The 8745-nt window shown below is 43.5% G+C and overlaps 1 pseudogene; it reads right to left on the bottom strand.

Annotated features, from left to right (window-relative positions):
* Positions 1-6603: 6603 nt before the first annotated feature.
* LOC147003405 (igE-binding protein pseudogene) lies at positions 6604-7182 on the bottom strand (annotated as a pseudogene).
* Positions 7183-8745: the final 1563 nt, after the last annotated feature.

Here is an 8745-nt window from a genome sequence, read left to right as displayed (position 1 = left end):
AAGATCCTTTCCTTTCTTGTGGAGCTCCACACAGCAGTCGTTTCTCTTAGCATCCCTCTGCCATTCTTCAGGTCCCAGTTCTGGCGCCAACTGTTGCGGCCTGCCCGCAGTCCACAACACGAACGGTTCAACTGAGAATGGCAGTTCGAACTGAAAAGAGAGGAATCTAGACGGGGCGGAAGAAACAATGGAGCCAAGACAACAACGTTCTGATCAAGGCTCAATTTTACTATTTTCAGACACTCAGTTATAAAGGAAGGGGGAGGGAACCCAACTTCCCGCCAAGTAACTCAGGGTCCAGTAGCAGGACGAACACGTGTGTGCCTCCAGGCAGCAAAGGCAGGTTCCAGCAGTGGGCGTGGCAGGACGAATGAGCCCGTAGCTCCACCCTTGAGCAAGCAGGTTCCAGGCTGGGGGAAGGGAGGCCACATTTTCCTGTAACTATTTAAGGGATTTTTGTGTTTCCTCTTTAAGGGCTTCTAGCTGTTTACCTGTGTTCTCCTGTATTTCTTTAAGGGAGTTATTTATTTACTTCTTAAAGTCCTCCATCATCATCATGAGAAGTGGCTTTAGATCCTGTCCCTGTGTCTCTGAGTCTCGCCATCAAGGACACACACACAGGACACTCGGATCCTTCTGCAGCAAAGCTTTAATACATCTCAAGAGATAGATGATCAGCTTCTGGGGAGGAGACCCAGAACACAGGAAACTCGGTCCTTTAATAGACCATGAAGAGCGGTTAGAGAAGTGTCTCGCCCTGATTGGCTGCTTACCATCAGCCCAGATGACGCCACAGGACAGGCAGGGCACAAGGAATGGAAAAATACCCCAGCACATGCGCAGACTACTTGTTTACCAGTTAGAACACCGGATGTCAGCACCATCCTGTAATGGCGATTGCAAGGGCGGCTCCTCACATCTCCCCCTTTTCTTTTATTTAAGAAACAACAGGCCACCCAGTGCTGAGAGTGGAGATAGAGGTCAAATCCCCAGTGTGCTAACATAGGGGCTTTACACAAAACCTCCTCCCAGGCTCATCACCCAGAGGAGTCTTGGTCTGCTCCCGTGTCGTTTTTCCTGGGGGAAGGACACTTGGACACTCAACCTTCATACAAGATATGTCTCCCCAGAATAGGCTCATTTTATGCTGCAGAGCCTTTCTACTGCAGTGCTTAGCTGTGCAACTCTCCTGGGCTGCTGAAGCACACTCACTCTATCCCGTGCAATGAGACTAGCCTCGTGGGGTGCAAGAGTTGAGTGGCCAGCGACCTATTGCTTAAGCATAGATAGCCATATATTAGGGGAGGCACCGTGTTCCAATGCTGCAAGTGCTTGGGCTATCACCATCTTGTCCCTTTTTGTTTGAGCTTTAAGTTTACAGACCATCCAGAGCAAAAGAAATGCTCCACGGAATAGGATCAAGGCAAACAAGCCTACCCCCACCCACTCCTTAAAGTAGGAAAATGCAGAGGAAATCCAGGTGGAGAAGCCCTTCATCAGCGAAAGGTCAAGATGCGTAGAATTCACTTGTAGAATAGCAACTCTCAATTCTCGAAGCGTTTGTTCAAATTCCATGGTCCAATTCTGTAACATATAACGAGACAAAGTTTTTGACAAATTTGCTGCTCTTGTAAAATTTTCAAACTGAACAGAAGTAAGACAAAGGCCAGGCATCTTGTATTCACAACCCAATTGAGCCAACTGCCAAAGAATATCCACCTGCTCTTGGGCTAGGTTGATGCACTGATTTATCAGCATCAACCCTCCTTGTATCTGTGAGTTGGCTGTGGCTTGTTTATCCAAGGCCATTGTGACAGTCATAGAAAGCTCGTTAATAGTTTGTGTTGTTTGAACAGTAGTAGATAGAGCGAGTGCCAAGGCCGTGACAGAGGCTGCAACCGCCACTGTGGCCACCAGTCCGACTATGATAGCAGAAATACCAAAATATCTTTTCTCTCGAAACAAACTCAAGCTATTAGGGGCATCTACAGGAACAGGGACAAATCTAGGCATGCGGGTAGAGGTAGTCCATTTAAAAGAATTTGAACTCTGTTTTTCAGACCGACTGGTCTTTGAGGTACCTTTCCATTCAAAGGTCATTTCTCCTTTCTCACTAGAACCTCCTCCAATCATTGCCATGGGGGCGAGATCAGTACAGCTTCCATTAACCCCACAAAGCAACCACTGATCAAAAGGGTTAGTATTAGTTCTGAGGGGGTCCATAGTAGTAAAATCATATCCAGCAAAAGTATCATTAAACTCTCTACTAATATATGGGGGAAAAGGAAAAATATTTCTCTACTGCCCAAGTATATTTTTTAGCTTGGTAGCCTGTCCAAGGCAGCATTAAATCTTCCATGGACCCTTCCATGCAAAAGGGTGCCATTCTTGGTTGTGGAGATGGCTTATTTCCAGATTTTCGGCTGGGCCACCATCCTCTTATAACTATGGTATCAGCCTTTATCTCAGTCATTCTGTCCCAAGAGGCCTTCTCTAACCAGGCTTCTGACTGATTATACAAGGATATGCATTGACTCTTATCTTGTAATGAAGAAATTAGCACAAAACACAGGCTTCCCTGTAGGAAGAAGGTTCTATTTTCTTGTAAAGCCTGAATCTGTTCATTTAAGGGTAAATAGGCAAGTCCCAGTTCTTTATCTGTAGAAAAAAAAAAGTGTGGAAATATTTGTGCATTATGCATAACTGGCATAGGAAGAGGAAAAGTTGACATAATTCCCCATCTTAACTTCCCAGATATACTAGGAACCAGAATCTCCAGCATGAGGAGTATGAACCATCGATGTCTTGGGATCTTGTTCTTGTGACTCATTGTCTGAGAGCTGGATCCTTCGAGTGAGGCGCTCCGGAATCCAAAAGGGATTATCTTCCTCCTGTGGAAAAACACATATAGCTCCCCTGGATCTTATTAAAATAGGATCCGGGCCTCTCCATTTTCCTGTCAAGACATCTTTCCACTTCGCCATTTCCTTGGGCCTATCAGGTTCTGAACAGTGACGTTCAGCCGCAGTATGGCCTTGAGCATCAAAATTTTAAAAATTAAGAGTGAAGAGTGCCATGGAAACAGCTACTCTTGGTACTGAGGGTAGAGCCTCCTCGACTCCCCCCTTTTGTTTAATTAAGTAGGACTTAAGAGTGCAATGGGCATGTTCTACAGTGCCCTGTCCTTGAGGATTATATGGAAGTCCGGTTAGATGAGTCACATTCATCTGATGGCAAAACTGTTGAAATTTTTGAGAAGTATAGGCTGGTCCATTGTCTGTCTTAAGAATTTTAGGTTGTCCCCGAGCACTCCATGCTTCGAGGCAATGTTTAATTACATGTGAGGCCTTCTCTCCTGTTAGAGGTGTAGCAAATATGATACCAGAGCAGGTATCAATAGAAACATGTAAATACTGAAGTCTTCCAAAGGAAGAGATATGAGTAACATCCATTTGCCAGACCTGTAAAGGCCTTACGCCACGTGGGTTTATCCCCACATGAGGGATAGGCAAGAATTCACAGCAATTTTGGCATTGAGTAACAATTTCTCTATCTTCTTTTCTAGTTAATGAGAAGCGGCGACGTAAAGTTTCAGCCGTCACATGAAAGCGCTTATGAAATTCTTTTGCAGCTTCTGTCTGGGAAGACAGAGCAACAGCCACAACCTTTGTGGCTTTATCCGCCAAATCATTTCCCAAAGACATAGGGCCAGGAAGGCCTGAATGTGCTCTGACATGAGTAATATAAACAGGGAATCTTCTATTTAATAATACAGATTGTATTTGTTGGAAAATATTGACAACCCTGCTAGAAGGTTTTATTACTCCAGCTGTCTCAAGAAGGTTAACTGCATTAACTACATAAGAAGAATCTGATACAATGTTAAGCGGCCCTGGAAAGGCTTTAAGAACCTCCAGTACCACTAGACATTCTACAATTTGAGGTGAGGTTTCATTATATTGTTTTGATACCACCTTGTTATCAACCACATAAGCACCTATACCAGTTTTTGATCCGTCAGTATATACTATAATCCCATCTTTAAGTGGTTCCTTAGCTGTTACTTGTGGAAACACAATAGCCTGATTTAGGGCAAACTGTAATATTGGATGTTTTGGATAATGGTTATCAATCTGTCCTGAAAAGGAGGTGACTAATACTGCCCAATCATTAGATGTAGCTGCCAAGGTTTGAACTTGTGCAGCATTGTAAGGCACAATTAAGAATTTAGGGTCTCGTCCAAAATGAGTAATGGCTGCTTTTATCCCTCGGAGCGCTAGCTGTGCAACTGCATTAGGATACCAATCTATTATTTAACAGGAGATGCATTTGGATGAACCCATAATAAAGGTCCATTTTGCCACAAAACTGCGGTTGGCAACTGGGCTGTCTTAAAGACACACAAATCAAAAGACTGTGATTCATCAATGCGCTGTAATTGAGCTTTTTGCAGGGCATTCTCTACCTTTTGCAAGGCCTGATTAGCGGCAAAAGTAAGAGTCCTAGGGGAGGAGATATGAGAATCCCCTTCCAGAATATCAAATAAAGGTTTTAATTCAGCCGAGGAAATCTTTAAGAATGGTCTCAGCCAATTTATATCTCCCAATAATTTTTGAAAATCATTTAAGGTGTGTAAATGATCTCTGCAAATCTCTAATTTTTGAGGAACAATTTTGTCAAGATAAATGAGTGACCCTAGGAATGCTCCTATTCTAGCAACTTGCACCTTTTCTGTAGCCACCTGCAATCCCCATTGCCCTAACTTTTTTATTAATATAGGGTATGCATCTTGCAATAACTGTAAATTTTTATGGCAAATCAAAATGTCATCCATGTAAAGTATCACAAGAAATGATGGAAAATGATTTCTAACTGACTTAAGTGCCAATTGCACATACAGTTGACACATGATGGGGCTATTTGCCATCCCCTGAGGTAGGACCCTCCATTAGTTTCTTTGATCAGGCTCTAAATAATTAATTGCTGGGATGGTAAATGCAAATCTTTGCCTATCTTGAGGGCATAAAGGTATAGAGAAAAAACAATCTTTAATATCTATAATTATAATTTCCCAATTTTTTGGTAGGGTGGAAAGCAATGGAAGCCCTCGCTGAACTGACCCAAACAGGCACATTTGTGTATTAATTGCTCCTAAGATCATGTAATAAGCACCATTTGCCAGATTTTTTCTTAATTACAAAGATAGGTGTATTCCAGGGTGAGGTAGAGGGCTCTAAATGACCCAATTGTAGCTGTTCAGAGACCAGTTTTGTGGCTGCTTCTAATTTTTCAGAGGAGAGAGGCCATTGAGGAACCCATACAACTTCCTCTGTAAGCCATGGTATGGGCATAGAGCCCCCATCGGCCCCTAGAAAAAACCCAAACCTTGTCTCCCATTATTACCTTCTTGAGGGATAGGTTCAAATCTACCCTGCTCTACTTTCCCTAATCCCTTTCCTTTTTTGTAACCCATTTTACTCATGATTTTAACAGCTTGTGTAGAATACTCATTTGTTAAGGTCAGGCCCACTTCTGAAAGAACATCTCTCCCCCAAAGATTGACTGGTAATGGAAGGACATAGGGGTAAATAAGCCTCTCTGCCCCTCCGGAGTTTGCCACTCCAATTGTGTAGAACTGATTGTAGGACATGATTGATATCCCAGGCCCTGTAGCGAGTGGGAAGATTTATCTACAGTCCAGGTCCGGGGCCACCAATGTGAGGAGATGATGCTCTTATTGGCCCCATGTATCCATAATTCTCTGAAAGCTTTTACCATTGATTGTTAAATGCAGCGTGGGTCTATTGTTTAGTGGCATAATTAGATATGCTGCATCTTGGCCAGAAGAGCCCATACAATTGTTTTCATGTTTTTGTGTGCTTTCCTCTCTCCCTGTGGGCAACAGGATCATTTGTGCAATTCTATCTCCTGATGTAATGGAGACAATTCCTTGAGGGCAGGAGCGAAGGACCTGGATTTCTTGTAAATGGTGATGATCTACTATTCCAGGATAAACTATAAGTCCTTGCATAGTCAGCAATCCCCGCCCTATTATCAGGCCCATTGTTCCTGAAGGTAAGGGTTCCGGGGCTTCAACTGGGATAGGCTGGACATTCATTTGTGGCATGAGTAGGAAGTCGGTGGTGGAACGCAGGTCCACTCCTGCGATTCCCCGGGGTTCATTTCCTCTAAGTTGCTCTGGCTTTTGACAAATTGATTCCCATATTTGTGAGGGCCCTGGGATCGGGGGCCCACAACCCCGTTTTTTGGTAGGCGGTTGTCAGATTCATTGATTGGGGGCAGGAGCCTCCCTTTTATATCGTGAACAGAGTGGCACTCACTAGCTTTGTGATAACCCTTTCCACAATGAGAGCAAAGAGTAGCCACCCGGGCCCGCTCTGGGAGGGGGCAGTCTTTCTTTAGGTGGCCTATTTTTCCACAGTTAAAGCAAGCTCTTTGTTTGTTAGTAGAGGGGCGCTTTTGTGATTGAAATATGGCTGCAGCCAGCCCCGCATTGGTAAGTGGGCCTCACAGTTCTCTACATACCCTAAGCCAATCTTGCAATCCCTTGTTTTCTCTTGGCGTGATTGCAGTCCTGCATTCCTATGTGGCCTGCTCATAAACAAACTGTTCAATTAGCAGCATGGCCTGTTCAGTGTCTCCAAAAACCCTTCCTGTGGCCTCAGTCATTCTTGCTACAAAGTCTGAGAATGGCTCCTGGGGGCCCTGGATGATATTTGTAAGGTGGCCTCCAGCTTCTCCCTTTCTTGTTAGAGCTTTCCAATCCTTAATGGCAGCCACCAATATCTGAGCATATGCTCCCCAATGATAGTTAGTCTGATTGGCAGCAAACTGTCCTTGGCCTGTTAATAATTCAAAAGTCCATTGCCTCTGATTATCATCTTCTGCCACAGCATTAATTCTTGCCTGATTCTGGGCAGCATCATACCATAAGGCTTTCCACTCCATGTATTGTCCCATATTAGGTAAAGTGGCCTTAACTGTCATTTGCCAGTCTGCCGGAGTCATTGCTGTATTGGCAAATCTCTCGACTTGTACTAAGGTGAAGTTGGCATTGACTCCATAATTATGGACAGATTCAGCAAGTTCTTTAATTTGTTGGTATTCTACAGGAGCATGCATGCGTCTCGCATCTCCAGCATCGAAGTCTGGAAACGCCATCTGAATCTTTTTTAATTCCTCCTGAGGCAGAAAGGAACTAGCACCATATCTTGATTCATATGGTGGAGGCTTGGGTGACGGCTGTATGCCACCCCTCTTATTATTTTTTTGCTGTACTCTCTGATCAGGGCCATACCTTTCCTCTTCATATTTTGCTGCTTCCTCTTCTAATTCTGCCTCTTCACTAGGATCTAGATCATCAGGATCTGAGCTATCAAGTTCTAGGGCTTCTAAATCCTGGGTGGGATAAATGTTACTAAGTTTACCTGTAGGGGGCGTTTTTTCACCTTCCCCTTTTTCCCAGTTTATTCCACAAGGCTCCTCACAAGATCCATATTTTGCTTTTCTGGTGTGATGGTGTATCCAGGACTTACTATGATGGGAGAGTTAGGTTCTGATGATGCCAAGTAACCATGGTTTCTGTTGCTTCTGTACTTATGCTTGTCTTCTGCCATCTGGTTATCTCAAGTTCTTGCTGCTCTCAATATATCTGATTCGAGCCTGTCCTTCTGATAGTCCTACCTCAGAGTGAAAGGCTGGAAAACAATTTTCCAAGGAAATGGTCCGAAAAAAACAAGCTGGAGTAGCCATTATAATATGAATGAAATTGACTCCCAACCCAAAGTTATCAAAAAAGACAAGGAGAGGCACTTCATACTCATCAAAGGTAAAATCTACCAAGATAAACTCTCAATTCTAAATATCTATGCTCCAAATAAAAGGGCAGTCACATTCATTAAAGAAATGTTAGTAAGGCTCAAAGCACACATTGCACTGCACACAATAATAGTGGGAGATTTCAGCACCCCACTCTCACCAATGGACAGATCCTGGAAACAGAACTAAACAGAGACACATGGACACTAACAGAATTTATGAAACAAATGGATTTAATTGATATATACAGAACATTTTATCCTAAAACAAAAGGATATACCTTCTTCTCAGCGCTAGATGGCACCTCCTCCAAAATTGACCATATAATAGGTCACAAAACAGGCCTCAACAGATAAAAAATATTGAAATTATTCCTTGGTCTCTCCTGTGACTTGTCCCCATCCTAATACTACCCTGATGCTACCAGCTACCAATGACCTCATAGCAAGCCAAAGCAAAATATTTTTTCTCAAGACTTTGGGTTTTAGGGGAAGTTGTGAGCAAATATGTACTTTACATTACCACCCCCATGAACGTCCTTCCTGCTCCACAGTAGACCATGGGGCCTACCTAACTGCTTCCCATAATGGACTCAGAAACCCTCTAAGGGTTAAAAAGGATGGTGTGGGGCAAGGGAAAGGCTTTCCTGCCCAGCCCCAGTCAGTATGCTGCACTTGTTATCTTGGTAGGAGAAGCAGGGCCCACAGTATCTTTCCTCCACCCACCCCCATCTTCTCCCTGAAAGAAGCTCTTAGGTCTGACAAACATAGTATGTGTACGTTGAGACTAGCAATTGTAGAATAGACCCTTCTAAAGTATGTTGATCTAGATTCTGTTGTGATGCATTCTTTAAAGAGGAAAAATCTGGAGACCAACTGATTCAACGGTTAAGAACACTCTCATTCT

This window comes from Mus caroli, unplaced genomic scaffold (genome assembly GCF_978045245.1).
Source record: "Mus caroli unplaced genomic scaffold, Mus_caroli_1 scaffold_8, whole genome shotgun sequence".
Lineage (NCBI taxonomy): Eukaryota > Metazoa > Chordata > Mammalia > Rodentia > Muridae > Mus > Mus caroli.
Note: the sequence above shows the minus strand (reverse complement) of the source record. Positions and strands in the feature narration are given on the sequence as shown.